This window comes from Girardinichthys multiradiatus, chromosome 18 (genome assembly GCF_021462225.1).
Source record: "Girardinichthys multiradiatus isolate DD_20200921_A chromosome 18, DD_fGirMul_XY1, whole genome shotgun sequence".
In the NCBI taxonomy this organism is placed as follows: domain Eukaryota; kingdom Metazoa; phylum Chordata; class Actinopteri; order Cyprinodontiformes; family Goodeidae; genus Girardinichthys; species Girardinichthys multiradiatus.
The window spans coordinates 18,955,363-18,970,951 of NC_061810.1; the positions used below are offsets into that span (position 1 = coordinate 18,955,363).

General features: G+C 39.0%; 1 long non-coding RNA gene across 1 annotated transcript; it reads right to left on the reverse strand.

The window, feature by feature from the left end:
- Positions 1-4,249: 4,249 nt before the first annotated feature.
- LOC124884426 lies at positions 4,250-6,456 on the reverse strand. Its single transcript, XR_007042431.1, has 2 exons — positions 6,283-6,456; positions 4,250-6,037 (listed from the first exon to the last, which is right to left on the reverse strand). It is a non-coding gene; the product is annotated as an uncharacterized LOC124884426 (long non-coding RNA).
- Between the last annotated feature and the right edge of the window lie 9,133 nt (positions 6,457-15,589).

Below are 15,589 nucleotides of genomic sequence, written 5' to 3' on the forward strand. Positions count from 1 at the left end.
GGTCATAGGGGGTCTGGTTTGGGGACTAGTAGATTTCATCTCTGCTATTTGCAGATGACGTGGTACTGCTGGCTCCCTCTTGGAAGGAACTACAACATGTGCTGGGACGGTTCGCAGCTGAGTGTGAAGTGGCAGGGATGAGGATCAGCTTTTTCAAGTCCGATGTTATGGTCCTTAACCAGAAAAAGGTGGCTTGCGCTCTCCAGGTTGGAGGGGAGTCCTTGCCTAAAGTGGAGACACAAATGAAGCAAAAAATCTCAGTTGTGCAAAATATCTGTAAGGACAGGTTCTTAGTAACTGAACGGAAGCTGAAAAACAGCAGTCCCCGCTATAATTCTTTTGATCTATTCTTCTCTAGATAGTGAGAAAATATTGCCTCAAAAATAAAACACTTTTTCACAAGGTAACAAATCTTTTTTTCTTGCTACAAGAAGATATATGCTTCAAGGAGAATAAACAAGAGGGAAAATCACACATTACTCCACACAACCCAAGCATAATTTTGTGCATCTCTCCTCCAACCTAGCTATCTCTACAGCCCTAACACTCTCACTGAACATTACAGTTCTTCAACATTTGAGGTTTTCGCAACACTAGTGGCCTTTATTCATCAGTAGCTGGACAGGAAACAGGGCAGAGAGAAGGGGAGGACATGCAGAAATGGCCAAGTACCCAGAATCAAACAGGGAACAACTGTGTTGAGGACTGTAGCCTGTGCATATGGTGCGCCTGCTCTATCACTGTGCCATGGGGCGCCCATTCAATATTTGATTTTGACAACAAGCAGCAAATAAAGTGTTTTTTAAAGCAAATTTATTATATAAATGTGGAAAATTGTAGTTACATTTTCTTCCAAATACCTTAAACCTGACCTTTAAGGGTGCAGTTGTCCATAATGCAGCTGACAGCAAGAGATACGTTTAAGTCAGACTTTAATGTATCTCTTCAACAATCAAAGGAAACAAAATGCTAATAACACTAATTCAGTAAAGTATAATAACATGTTTCCACCAGTAAGGCAAATAGAAAACATACAAAAAATCTCAAAGAGAAAAATAATATAAAAATGAATAATGCTAAAATGTAACTTTTGGTTTAAATTTACCCATTGCTTAGACAAAACATCTGACTTGTACATGCAGTATTTGATTCTGGAAGACAGTTGCATCATACTAAAGCAGCAGAGGTTCAGTCCAAAACAAATGAAGCCAAAGTGGACAGTGAAAGCTAACATGTAGCTCTCCAAGCTGCTTGTAGATCTTTCTACCCTGGGAAAATCTGAGCTGTATGGACTTTTGTCTTGTACTTGCCGCTCCCTGAGGCTTTGCAGTGAAAGAATGTGGGCTATTCTGCTGCAGAAAACTTGAAAGGTGGTTAGCGGGGGGCTTGTATGCACTACACAGAGCACGGCCATTGACCAACCTATGACAATCCAAAAAAAATCAGTTTCTGTTTAACAGGCTTTATGGGCCATTTCTTCATTTATTACGTTGCTACACAGTAATTCCCCCAAAATTGTGACTTGTTCAGAATATTAAATATAAACAATAAAATATTAAACAAATTATCTTAATATGTTTATCGCCAAATAGGTAACAATGCGATATAATTAATAAGGGAATAAATAAGAGATAGCCAGAGCTCTCATAAAGATTATCCCAGTATCATAGCAGTATGAAGTTTACAGTCATATTTAATGCATTAGAATATTAAGACCTTATTTATTTCAGTAACTCAGTTCACTTAGTGAAACACATAGATTAATTAAATGTAACAGGCAACATAGAAGTATGTTACCTGGTTATTAAACACAGACTAATGTTTTCAACCCTTTTTTCTGCTTATGTTGCTTTTCTGCTTACAGCTAATGAAAACATCACATTTAAGATTAGAATATCAAAATCAGACGAAAAAAATAAGTTGGAAATGGAGTAGTTCCTGCTTTGCTGCCTTTTACTGACAGTGTGCCCGTACTTCTCATCCGGTCAGTTTAATATACTGGTCCTTCTCAAAATATTAGCATATTGTGATAAAGTTCATTATTTTCCATAATGTCATGATGAAAATTTAACATTCATATATTTTAGATTCATTGCACACTAACTGAAATATTTCAGGTCTTTTATTGTCTTAATACGGATGATTTTGGCATACAGCTCATGAAAACCCAAAATTCCTATCTCACAAAATTAGCATATCATTAAAAGGGTCTCTAAACGAGCTATGAACCTAATCATCTGAATCAACAAGTTAACTCTAAACACCTGCAAAAGATTCCTGGGGCCTTTAAAACTCCCAGCCTGGTTCATCACTCAAAACCCCAATCATGGGTAAGACTGCCGACCTGACTGCTGTCCAGAAGGCCACTATTGACACCCTCAAGCAAGAGGGTAAGACACAGAAAGAAATTTCTGTACGAATAGGCTGTTCCCAGAGTGCTGTATCAAGGCACCTCAGTGGGAAGTCTGTGGGAAGGAAAAAGTGTGGCAGAAAACACTGCACAACGAGAAGAGGTGACCGAACCCTGAGGAAGATTGTGGAGAAGGGCCGATTCCAGACCTTGGGGGACCTGCGGAAGCAGTGGACTGAGTGTGGAGTAGAAACATCCAGAGCCACCGTGCACAGGCGTGCAGGAAATGGGCTACAGGTGCCGCATTCCCCAGACCTGGGCTACAGAGAAGCAGCACTGGACTGTTGCTCAGTGGTCCAAAGTACTTTTTTCGGATGAAAGCAAATTCTGCATGTCATTCAGAAATCAAGGTGCCAGAGTCTGGAGGAAGACTGGGGAGAAGGAAATGCCAAAATGCCAGAAGTCCAGTGTCAAGTACCCACAGTCAGTGATGGTCTGGGGTGCCGTGTCAGCTGCTGGTGTTGGTCCACTGTGTTTTATCAAGGGCAGGGTCAATGCAGCTAGCTATCAGGAGATTTTGGAGCACTTCATGCTTCCATCTGCTGAAAAGCTTTATGGAGATGAAGATTTCATTTTTCAGCACGACCTGGCACCTGCTCACAGTGCCAAAACCACTGGTAAATGGTTTACTGACCATGGTATCACTGTGCTCAATTGGCCTGCCAACTCTCCTGACCTGAACCCCATAGAGAATCTGTGGGATATTGTGAAGAGAACGTTGAGAGACTCAAGACCCAACACTCTGGATGAGCTAAAGGCCGCTATCGAAGCATCCTGGGCCTCCATAAGACCTCAGCAGTGCCACAGGCTGATTGCCTCCATGCCACGCCGCATTGAAGCAGTCATTTCTGCCAAAGGATTCCCGACCAAGTATTGAGTGCATAACTGTACATGATTATTTGAAGGTTGACGTTTTTTGTATTAAAAACACTTTTCTTTTATTGGTCGGATGAAATATGCTAATTTTGTGAGATAGGAATTTTGGGTTTTCCTGATCTGTATGCCAAAATCATCCGTATTAAGACAATAAAAGACCTGAAATATTTCAGTTAGTGTGCAATGAATCTAAAATATATGAATGTTAAATTTTCATCATGACATTATGGAAAATAATTAACTTTATCACAATATGCTAATATTTTGAGAAGGACCTGTAGACTATCTGTGAAAACACAAAGGGAACCATTTCAGAACTTAAAAATGGGACTGAGTTAGAGGACATCCATAACAGATTCTGTTGAAAACACTTGTGTATAAAATTGTACAATCTTTGTTTATGCTATATGAATGCAAACCAAAAAATAGGGACTTTTTTATTCCCACAAAATATTGCTAAAATCAAGGCTATTACTTAAAAGTAACAAATTGTTTTCATTGTAAATTCAAATTCCACTTTGAGCCCTTTTGTAAAAGCATGCTTCAATTTTTTTTGAGCACAGATGGCACATTTTAGTAATCAGGACTTGGAGCTAATACATCACCAGTTTCTTGAACTACTCCCAGAAAAGCCATGAAACTCCTTTGAAGTTGTCCCTAAGTAACCCACAATGGCCATATTTTTTTTAACTAAAGAGAACATGTCAGCCTTTGTAGGAGTATGGTCCATTGATTTGTTTTTAATAGTTTGTGGTACAGTACAGTGCACTGGCACAGCTGACTAAGCTAAATCAGGCTCTGTGGGATACACTTTATCTGTTTTGGTAAGTTTGTAGGATGGTTGACCATAAAAAAAATATATTAGATCAAAAGCCATCATTTTTACACAAAAATCAATCCAGACCAACCACAGTATTTTTTCTTGTGCTTGCTCTCTGCACTCAGACAATCTAAAATGTAAGATTTTATTAACCATTTCTTTTTTTTTAAAGATTGCTTGCAAGAACTTAGCAAAAAAGCTAGAGGATAACCCCAACACACAAACCTATGCTGACTCACATGTATCCCCACCCAACCTCACATAAAATATGAATGTGGTCTTTAATCTTGTTAATGTGACTCACATGCTGACATTTGCTGCAATACAGTACCTCTGGGTGTTATTGTGAAGTGGATTTTCTGTTTGTGTGCATGATTCTGCAAGCATGTCAGTTTGCAGGTGTAACTCAGATGACCTATGTGTCCATGTGCAGGTGTAAATTATGAATTGCAGCATACCCTAAAGCTTTGATTAACTGCCTGTGGGGTCCAATTGCAGTGGTCAGGCCATGACCAAACACTGCTCATTTTTTAAACAGTCATGACAGTGCACCACATGTACACTCAAGAGAAATGTCATTTTCTTCACTGCTGGATTTTGTAAAAGGTTATCAGATTTTTTCATCATTGCCATGCCTGTGATAAAATATAAGTATAGTACAAATATATACTAACTCTAGAGTTTGACTATATAACAGCACAAATGTGCAGGGGAATCTCAATAATTCTGAATTTCATCAAAGAGTCAAATCAGTCAGTCAGTCATTTTCTACCGCTTATTCCATAGTGGGTCGCGGGGGAGCTGGTGCCTATCTCCATCAGTCTATGGGCAAGAGTTGGAGTAATCCAACGTCCAAGGGGGGGGGTTGAGGGATGATGAGGAGTTCAGTATGGAGGTACTTGCGTTGGAGGGTTAACAGGTTATGCTTATGCCAAGGTTCAGATGAGTGAAACAGGAAGCTGCCAGCTGGTTTTTGTCCAGATGAAGTAAACAGGAATCCTGGATCTTAATCCACAAAAATAGGAGACCTTTCTCCAGAAGTTGAAAATCCAAAACAGCACAACGATGCTGAGAGCAAAGTCAGGCATCAACAAGTTATCTGAAGTTTTAGGTAAAACAACCTGCAAAGGAGCACAAATGAAGGTTACTAAGAGCATAGTGTGGTAACCTGGGGGTGGGTTCTCTTTACAATTGTGTAACCCTGATGGTCCACACCATTAAATCTATGGTCAGTTTATGAGAAGTGGAAACCAACAACGCAGCCTGGAATCGTACTCCAAGACATTTAATAAGTAAAAGGACACAGGTTCGTTTTACTGCAGAGAGGAGACAAGATTCCAAAGTTTTACAAAATGTATTAATGTGCCAAATAAGTCAATATTTAGAGATTTCTTTTCATTTCTGGTATTTTAAAATGGCAAAGACAAAACAATTCAACAATTGCTTGATAAGATTTGGGCTGAACAAACAATGTTTAATTTCAGGGAACACTGAGGCTTACCAGTGGGGAGGGGGAAAGGACTGAAGAAAAAGGGGCAACATTGAGTGAAGAAAAGGGATTACCCTAGACACACACAAAAAAAAAAAAAAAAAAAAAAAAAAACAGTAAACAAGGAGAAAAAGGGTGCATCATCAACAGAAACAATATGGGACACCGCCACCAAGGGTCGTCACCACCACCACCATACGGAGCCTCAGTTCCTAGAAGAAATAAACACAGCCCAAACAAAACAATAGCGTCACAACAAATACAATACTTCGGTCAATTCTATTAAAAGTGGTGCAGCCAAAACCCCAGCCAGCAGGAGCTGGCCCAAGTTGATCTTTAATTGATCCTCCGGTAGACAAAACAGCAGCGAGTGACATCCAGGTGGAAGCCAACAGGAGAGCTCATATGATAGCAGCAAACCAGTAGATTACAGCCCCACCATCTGAGCAAGTCAATACAAAAAGATCAGTTAGCTGGAACAGAACGCTATATAAGCCTTTGTTCATGGGGGAGTTGGTAGCCTAGGGATGCTAGCCCTCATCTTTCAGCCAAACACACACAAAGGATGGATCGGTACTGATAATCCGCAGATGTAGCAGAGGACGGGCTAAACCGGACATCATACCACAGTTTACATTAATGGCCACTATTAAATCCGACTAAAACAATGAAAACAGCTACGCTTACCAGAGAACAGTTAGCAGCTGCAACACCAGGAGCGGGGAGACGTCATGACGCAAAGCGCCTCATGATAGGTGGAGACGTACCCTTTATCTCGGCACTGAAATTGGCTGTCTTAAAGTGGTAGCATACCATTTATGCTGCTAAAATAGCATAAAGCAAAGACTAGTTGTAGCTTGAGCTTGTTTCACTGAAGGCAAACACTCTGGCACCAAAGTGCTGGCAGCCTCCTGCTTAAGTACACCTCCAAGCAATCAGCAGATTAGTCGCACCTGTCACCCAGCACACCTGAGAACTCAAGCACCATCTGAGAAGTGAACATAGTAAACAAAAGAAATAGCACACACACACACAAAACTCCGGATCCTGATAACAAGTGGCTTAACAACAAATGCAACAGCTGTGGCCCATGTTCTGATACATCTGTGCAATATGGCTCATGAAGCATTGAATTTAGCCTGAGTCTTGCCTTGTGAAACTTGGTAATTCTTGCGTTGGCTTTGGTTCACAATCTTCTCAAAGCTGCAGGTATCCCTGTTGCGTGTGCACCTTTTTCTGCTGCACTTTTTCTTTCAATTCAACTTTCTATTAATATTTTTGGATACAGCAATCAGTGAACAGTGTCAGCTTCTTTCTAGGTGCAAATGCTCTTGTCAAGAATTCATTCGTGTAATTAGCAATCAGATCCAAATATCAAAAAATAAAACGTCACACTACTGTCAATGTCTTACACTATTAGCTCTTATATGAATTTATATCCCTCTTAAAAATAGATGTGATTTTAACTTTGAGTCCACAAGCCAATCTTATTTTGGCCAAAATCTCTCTGACTACATTGAGCTCAGGCAGTTACCTTATTATTATTCAATCTATAACACATAGCTAACCTAAAGACAAACAGGAAACACAACCAAGCCTGTAAATTATGTACAAATGCCAGGTTGCACCAGTTTGGTATTTGGCACTGAATAAAAACAGTTGAACCTTGATTTGAAGAACTAATATAATTTTTTCATTTGGTTTTTAGTGAGAATGAAAGTGTCCCAGGCCGTTCGCATCCCTGAAAAAGATCAGTAAAAAGCTATAAATAAATTATAATTTTATTGCAGTAGCAAAAGCTCACGCTGAGGTTTAGAAAAATCCAAAATATAACTTCAGTATATTTGTTTAAGGGAAATCATTTTTATTTTACCAAGCTTATCTTGCTACCATGCACAGTGCGGAGAATGGTATAAAAGGTAAGAAATAAACATTTCCAAGTTCATTGACAGAAAACTGTAGCAAATAGTGGCATCTTGGCCTCAACAAGTCTCAACCATGAGTATTTCTTGTCCTACCACCACAACCCTTAATTGTTGCAAACAAAAAACATAAAATGGTGCTCCATAATGTACTCAATTTGAAGTCTAAATATGCATTTATATTTCAATAATACAAAAAAATGATTAACACCAGTTGATGTATTTCTGAAAGACTCAAACACACTGCATATAGGACATAAACATGCATTATATTTCAATAATAGATAGATATTAATACCTGGTAATATCGTAATTTGGCGTGAATCAGAAACGTTTTTTATTTGTTCTTTTAATTATTTGATTAATACCTGTTAATCAGAGTGCTGTTCTTCACTATATACTGCAATATATAGGAGGTAGTGGATTTTTAGGATTATAAAACCATGTTCTAAATCTAAATTTAAAACATGTGCTGTCTAATCTAAGTGATAAAAATGTTTTAATTTCTGTTATAAAGTAGAACATAATGTGAGATGCAGTGTAATGAGTAAAAATATCAAATTTCTGAATGAAAAGTGCTTTTGTTTTGAAAAACTGGAAGTGACTTTGTAATGACACAGCATATTTAACAGCAAAAAATAAGATGTCAAAGGGAATAAAAGTTTATTTTGATCTGTAATGTCCCAAAGTCATTAAATATATTGTTCATTTGGTGAGACATCCTAGCATAAACTGATCATGAGCCATTACTGGCCCCAAGTAATCAGTCAGTCAGTCAAAAGGTCACTGGTGAATTCAAATAGCTTGTAGCTAACATACTGGCTTCATTTCAGTTCTGATTAAAGACTAATGCATGTAGCGACAGTGGAGAGGAAAAACTCCCTTTTAACAGAAAGAAACCTCCAGCAGAACCAGGCTCAGTGTGAGCGGCCATCTGCCACGACCAACTGGGGGTTTGAGAGAACAGAGCAGAGACACAAAAAGAACACAGAAGCACTGATCTTGAAGTACTTCTATGGGAAGGAAAAGTAAATGTTAATGGATGTAGTTCCTTTAGTCGTTTCATCTAGAAAGAAAGAACAGATAAACTTTGAGCCAGTTTTCAAGGTTAGAGTCTGAAAGAAAGCACATAGAGTTAGTCACAGTAGAAGCTCAGTCACTCAGTTACTTTATTACCGGAGGTCAATTTAATGCCATCTAGGTTAAGTGATTGACTAAGCAGTTTCTTTTTTAAAGACTCCGCTCCAAAGAAGACAACTTCTGTCTTGTCTGTATTTAGAAGCAGAACATTTAAAGTCATCAAAGTTTTTATGTCTTCAAGACATGCTTGTAGTCTATCTAACTGGTTGGGCTCATCAGGATTTATGGATAAGTAAAGCTGAGTATCATCAGCGTAGCAGTGAAAATTTATCCTATGCTGCCTGATAATTTTACCTATTGGAAGCATATATATATTAAAGAGAATTGACCCAAGTACTGAACCCTGTGGTACTCCACAATTAACCCTGGAGTTTAAAGATGATTTATCATTTACATGAACAAACTGGAATCTGTCAGACAAATAAGATTTAAACCAGCCTAGCGCTGTTCCCCTGAACTTACATGTAATGACAAATAAAAATCTGAAAGCATCTGCCTGGAAAATCCTATTGAAACATTTTGGGGTAGTTGAAGAGAGGGCAGCATGATAAAAAATGAAGATATCATAAGAGCTTGTTCAAAGAAGATTGATCAAAGATCCTTCTCTCTGTATGCTCCAACATTGTGAATTATAACTTGTGTAAATTATTGGGAAACTAATTGCTGTCTAAATGGCAAAAAGGGCAAATGTACTAAATAAAAATGTTTTTTCAAGGTTTTTGTGTGAGATTATGCAAATGCAATAAAAACATAAATTTATTTGAATTCTTTCCCAGAAAGGTGAAGGGTGTGCTTACAGGCAGTGTGCTAAAAACAAGATGACTATAGGACATTAGAGGATCGAATTCTCATTTGTGAAACAAATATCACTTTGTATGAATTAATGATTTCCTTTCTGAAATGTTACAAAGGCTGATTGTCTATAGTCAGATTGTGTCTTTGTTTTAATATTCAGCAAGCTTATTTGTATTCTAAGTCTATATTATTGTTGCAAACAAATATGTGATTGTTCATGTCAGTGTATTGTGAAAGGTCCTTGTAAGCAGAAACCTTAGGCCTTGTACCCAATGTTAACAGTGTAAAAAGTTTCCTGGGTTGAATAAGTATGTCTATACACCACCTAAAACCAATTTACTAAGCTTTCAATGGACATTTAGATATTTATTTTCATTTATTTCCAAAATTGTTTGCTGGTTTAAACCTGATGTCTCAATATCAAATTTCACAACCAGTGTGATCACCACTTAGGCATCCTAAGTAGAAGGTATTTGCTGTATTCATTTGTCAATAAGTTGAAGTGTCTCAACAAAAAATAAACATGGACACATTTTATGAGCCATGTGGTCTTTTTTTATACATTGAGATTCCTTTAGTTTGCTCCTCTCGCTCTTTTCCTTTATATTCTGTTTGTGAAACTCAGCTGAATTACGTTCATCTAGTGTGATGCATTACATGCATTAGTTTACCAGTTTGTCTCATCCCTTCCCTCCTTCAGTCTACCCTGCATCTCTAGTTTAACATTATTTGCTGCGGCTCTAATTGTGATTGTTTGAGGTCAACTCATACTGGTTTACTTACACAGACATGCTAAACTGTATGACTGCCCTAAAGTGTGAATATCAGCCTTAATTGTTGCCTGTCTTTCTGTGTTAGCACTGTGATTTACCGGTGACATGTTTCTTGTGCAGATAAATATTTGGTGCCAGGACCCAGTCTCTCTCTACGTATCATTGGGAGCTAAGTTACATTTCATCCCAGTGGAGTTAATGGATTCTGTATGTGATGTTAAATGTTATGCCCTATTTCTGATAAATTCTAAATCAACAGCTGTGTGTGGTTAAGTAAGTAAAATGTCCAAAATAATAAACAAATAAAAAATTGTCAAATCTTAAGGCCTGACTCTAAGAAAACTGTGAAAAAAAATCTCAGAGGTTTTTTGAAGCAATCTCAAGTTTTCACATCTCCGACTGCTGCTTTCTTGTCACTCACAGGCTGGTTTGAAAACGCTTTGTCCTGTCACATTTCTACAACTTATTACGGCAGTAGACAATATTGATTGTAATTTCTGTGTGACTTAGCAGAATATTCAATCTTTATTTCTGTGATTCTCTTTCAACCATGGTGTCTGCCTTGGCCTTCACACATAAAGCCCAGCAGCTGAGTATGTAACTTATGAAAGAGCCTCAGAAGAGCCTGAGGCTCTCTAGTGCTTTGTGTTCTGTGTGAATAAATCAACACACATTTTTTAGCCATTCTTTTTCATGCCACATATTCGAAGTTTGTAACGTTTGCAATTTTCACATTGTTTGACAGAACCAACAAAGGAAAAGTAAATAAAAAGAAGGCTTTATTTGTCTTTTAAAATTTACCATTGACAAATTTTGCGATGTAAAATACAATGTTTCTTGGAATTGTTTTAGGACCTGCAGTGCTCGTACTCGTTTCTTCTGCTTATCCGTGACCGAGTCGCAGGGGCAGCAGTCTCAGCAGAAACACAGAGATTTCCCTATCCCCAGACACCTCCTCCAGCTCTTCTGGGGGAGAGCCCAGGGCATTCCCAGGCCAGCCAGGAGACATAGTCTCTCCAGCATGTCCTGGCCGTCCCCTGAAACAAAAGGGAGGCCTCCAGGGGTCCTTTGAAAAAAATGATCGAGCCACTTCAGCCAACACCTTTCGATGTTGAGGAGCAGTGGCTCTACTACGAGCACCTCACCCTATCTCTAAGAGAGAGCCTGGCCACCTGGCGAAGGAAGCTCATTTCAGCTGCTTTTATCTGGGATCTTGTTCTTTCAGTCATGACCCACAGTTCATGACCATAGGTGAACGTAGGAACATAGACCGACCGGTAAATTGCACCTGCAGTGCTGCCACTTACGTATGTTTTCTGTACTTTTCTGTTTTAAATTATCAAGAAAATTTAAATATCAGATGTTGAGTCAATACACAATGTAGTTTTTAAATGACAATTTTATGTATTAAAGGTTTCCTTTAAGATTTTTTAAAATTGTGGCGTTGGGCTGCTGGGTGAGGGGGGGTACGTCATGCTGTTCAAAACGTATCCGAAACATTACACTTTAAGGCAAAAGTTATATTAATTAACTGCATTACTGTCATTCAAATGCAACATATGTCCGCTCCAAGTTCCTTGGAGCCCAAAAAAGCATTCACGAGAGGTACATTGGTTGACCCGGCCGGAGCAAGACAGAACGGAATGGAACAGAAAATTGGAGTTGTTCCGTAATTTGATGGGGAACGACGGAGAGTGGTCTGTCGACGTTGACATTCAGAGTAGTCACGGAGAATTTGGAACCGTTCTCATTAATTAACTTAACAATGGAGTTGCTCCGTCGGTTGGAGCGTAACCGAGCAGGAATGGAGGATGTGAAATTTTTTCGCCTCCCTCTACGAACAACTGTAACAGGTGGGAAGGAACCGGGGGTGTTGGTTTTTCAAAATAAATTACATTCTAAGGTTACATGATATTTCAATTTCAAACTCTGTGATTAGGGTTTGTATAAGTGCGTAAATAAAAATTTACGCACTTATACAAGACCCTTTGTAGGACAAAGATCGTATTTGTGAGTAAATTTGGGACATATTAAAATTTATGTTAAAAGGAAGTAATTTTGATGTGTAAGCAAAATACAAATACAGTAAGTGTGGTGGTATAAAATAAGCTTTTAATGTCTCAAATACTTTAGTAAATTTAATTTAAACACAAACTTCCAAACTGAATGATGATACAGGTATATGTTGTGTTTCCCAATCAAACTGTTAACGTTTAAGTATTTTCCCTTTCATCAGAGACTAACCACATTGTTTCAAAATTATAGAACAAACAGTGGTCCTAAATAGGTATTAAAGTCATGACTTTCCCATACATACTTGTATTTTTAAAAGGATGTGCCATAAAATTAAGAGGAGGCCTAAATATTAAACAAAAACAAAAGCAACGTGATACATGTGATACATGTTAGTACTCCAATTGGGTCATCCTGAAAACAAATGGAATTCCACCTGGTGGAAAAATGACGGCGCTTCACTTGATGTGATTGGAGACAACCGTCTCTTCTGGGGGAATTGTTTCTGTAGAAGCTCAGAAAGAGAGTTTTAGTACAGCTTATCTTAATTACCCCCGTAAACTGCAGGATGCACATACAGATTGGGGCTGCACGGTGGTGCAGTTGGTAGCACTGTTGCAGCAAGAAGGTCCAGGGGTCTTTCTGCATGGAATTTGCATGTTCTCTCCGTGCATTCGTGGGTTCTCTTATGGTACTCCGGCTTTCTCCCACAGTCCAAAGACATTCCTTTTAGGTTAATTGGTCTCTATAAATTGCCCTTAGGTGTATGAATGAGTGTGTGTGTGGTTGTTTGTGTGTTGCCCTGCGATGGACTGGTGACCTGTCCAGGGTGTACCCCGCCTCACGACCATAGACTGCTGGAGATAGGCACCAGCTTCCCCGCGACCCGCTATGGAGGCAGCGGTATAGAAGATGACGACACAACACTTCATTTGGTGATTTCATGCACCTTTTCAGCTGGTCTGTGTTGTGTTTTGCAGTTGTTAGTTTTGCCAGTGTCTGCTTTTTCATGATTATTTACATGATACTGTAGAAAGGTCCATGAAAAATTATTTTGTTTCTTTAGATTTTCTGGTTGGGTGGAGATAAAGCCACAAAAGATTAACTTGGGGTGCACTTCACATCCACAGTTTGATTGACAACCAACACAGCTGTTAATAAGAGAGCCTTCACTGCTATCATGCAGCTTTTGTCATATTTGCCAGACTGGTGGACTCTCATGCAACACAAAATACAGAGGCTAAGTAAAATTTAACAAATTTATTTATAAACTGGTTTGGTTCCAGGATTGGGCAGGCATCTGGTCTCAGCAAGGCAGTCCTCTGAGGAGTGAGATGAGATTGAGTACAAATGCAGAGAGACTTTGAATCTTTGGAGAAAACTGAATCTCTTACTATGAGTGATTGGTGTCTGAGCTGGGAGGGTGAGGGCAACCAGTTCTGAGGTTGACAGGATATTGTGCTGTGTGAGAAGGATTCTCCAGAAGGTCTTGTCGGAGGGTGGACAGGCAGAGGACAGAGTTCTATCAATGTCTTTGTTACTAGAACCAGGAAGCTCAGGGAGATCAGACACCTGAGGTAAATCATCCAAGTAATTACCAGGCCAGGTAGGAGGCCGAACCACGACGGGTCTTCAGGACAGGATCTCAGCACCTTAAGACAGGATAACAAGGCCAGGTTATAACTTAATTAGTTTTGACACAGAGGAAGGACATGACTGAGTCTGTGGGTCGGATTACCACTTGAAGTGAGCTCCTCCAAGGGTCCAGATGCTTATGAAGCTCTCCCTGATTGCTCCTGATCACCTGCAGCTGTGTGCAGCACCTGCCTGTTGCACTCCTGTGGACAAAGCAGGAACAACACTCCTTACACACACACACACACACACACACACACACACAAACACACACACACATCCGTGTTTTACTATCTTTATGAGGACTTTTCGGTTACTTCCATTCATTTTCCTTGATTTGTAGTGCCTAACCCTGACCATAACACTAACCCTAACCCTAACCAGTTAATGCCTATCCCTAACCCTAACAATAACTCAATTCATACCCTAGTCCTAAACCTAACTCCTGTCCCAAGAACAGAATTTGAAAAAGTGAGGACCAGGAAAATGTTCTCACTTTGTCAAAATATCCTCACTTTGCGATAAAAATACGAAAAATGGTTCACACTCAGCAACAAGTACAAGAACACACACACGCACACACACGATTGCATAAACCTGAGCTTAGATCAGCTGCCTGACAGCTTTGACTTTTAAAAACAAATCAATATATGGGACATTGTCTCAATTTATGGGACACAGAAAAAGAGTCTAAAATCCTATGTGGTCCTTAACCTTGAAGAACACCAAGTCACCCTACACTCTTGTGTCTCTGAGAACCCATGCAGGATGGTCACAGAGATTGGCTGACTTCTGTAATGGTGAAAAGGCTTCGCAATTTTATTTATTTACAAGCGATTACAGACACTTTTGCCACCAGCTAGCTGGACGCTTTAAAGCACACTGGGATCTACATCACAGCCCACCAATAATCACCATTAACACACACTAGATGTGTTCTGCTTAAGTGTGCAGAGACAAAAGAAAATAATAAAACTTTGTTTTACCCGTTAGGATGGGAGATGTGAATTTTTCTGTGTAGCGCTGTTAATTGATTTATGAACAACCACAAACTGCTCAAAGAGGGGCTCGTCTTTGCATCTTTATGACAGAACAGCTTTGTGAAAGAAATGTCCCATGTCCCATGAGACTTAATGGCAGAATTCAAAATAATCTAGTAATAGTAATATAATAATATAGTTCACTGTGAACAGCTGTTGATGCATCATAGGTAGCCTAGTAAGTCATTTTTGATTAAACTTGGGTAATTTTCAGTCTAGACAGGAATGTTTGCATAATTAGGGACAACAAACAATTCTCACTCCACAAAATGTCACATTTCTTTGCATGGTGATTTGTTGAAGGATAAAACAAGTTCTGTCTCTATTATTTCTGTCAAACATTTCACCTATTTTTCCTGCAGTAAAAATGAGACATTTTTAAAATTTATTGAGTCAGCAGAGAAGAAGCAAAGCTCTGGAAGTGTCTTTATGTGTAATATGCAAATAAGTATTTTTAAAGTGGCTGGCTTGAGATGTGCTTTGGTCGAGCATGAATAATGTTTGTCTGTCATTCAGCTGGGTTTTACTTAAACCTCAGTTCATAAATCAGGCAAGCTTCCTCCACCGCATTTTGAATGCTAATTTGGGGTTTATGCACAGTGGAGAACAAAGGTGAGAGGGTCGCATCTGCTCAGGTAATCCTGTTGGTATCAAACGGACTCAGCTTTTATTTATT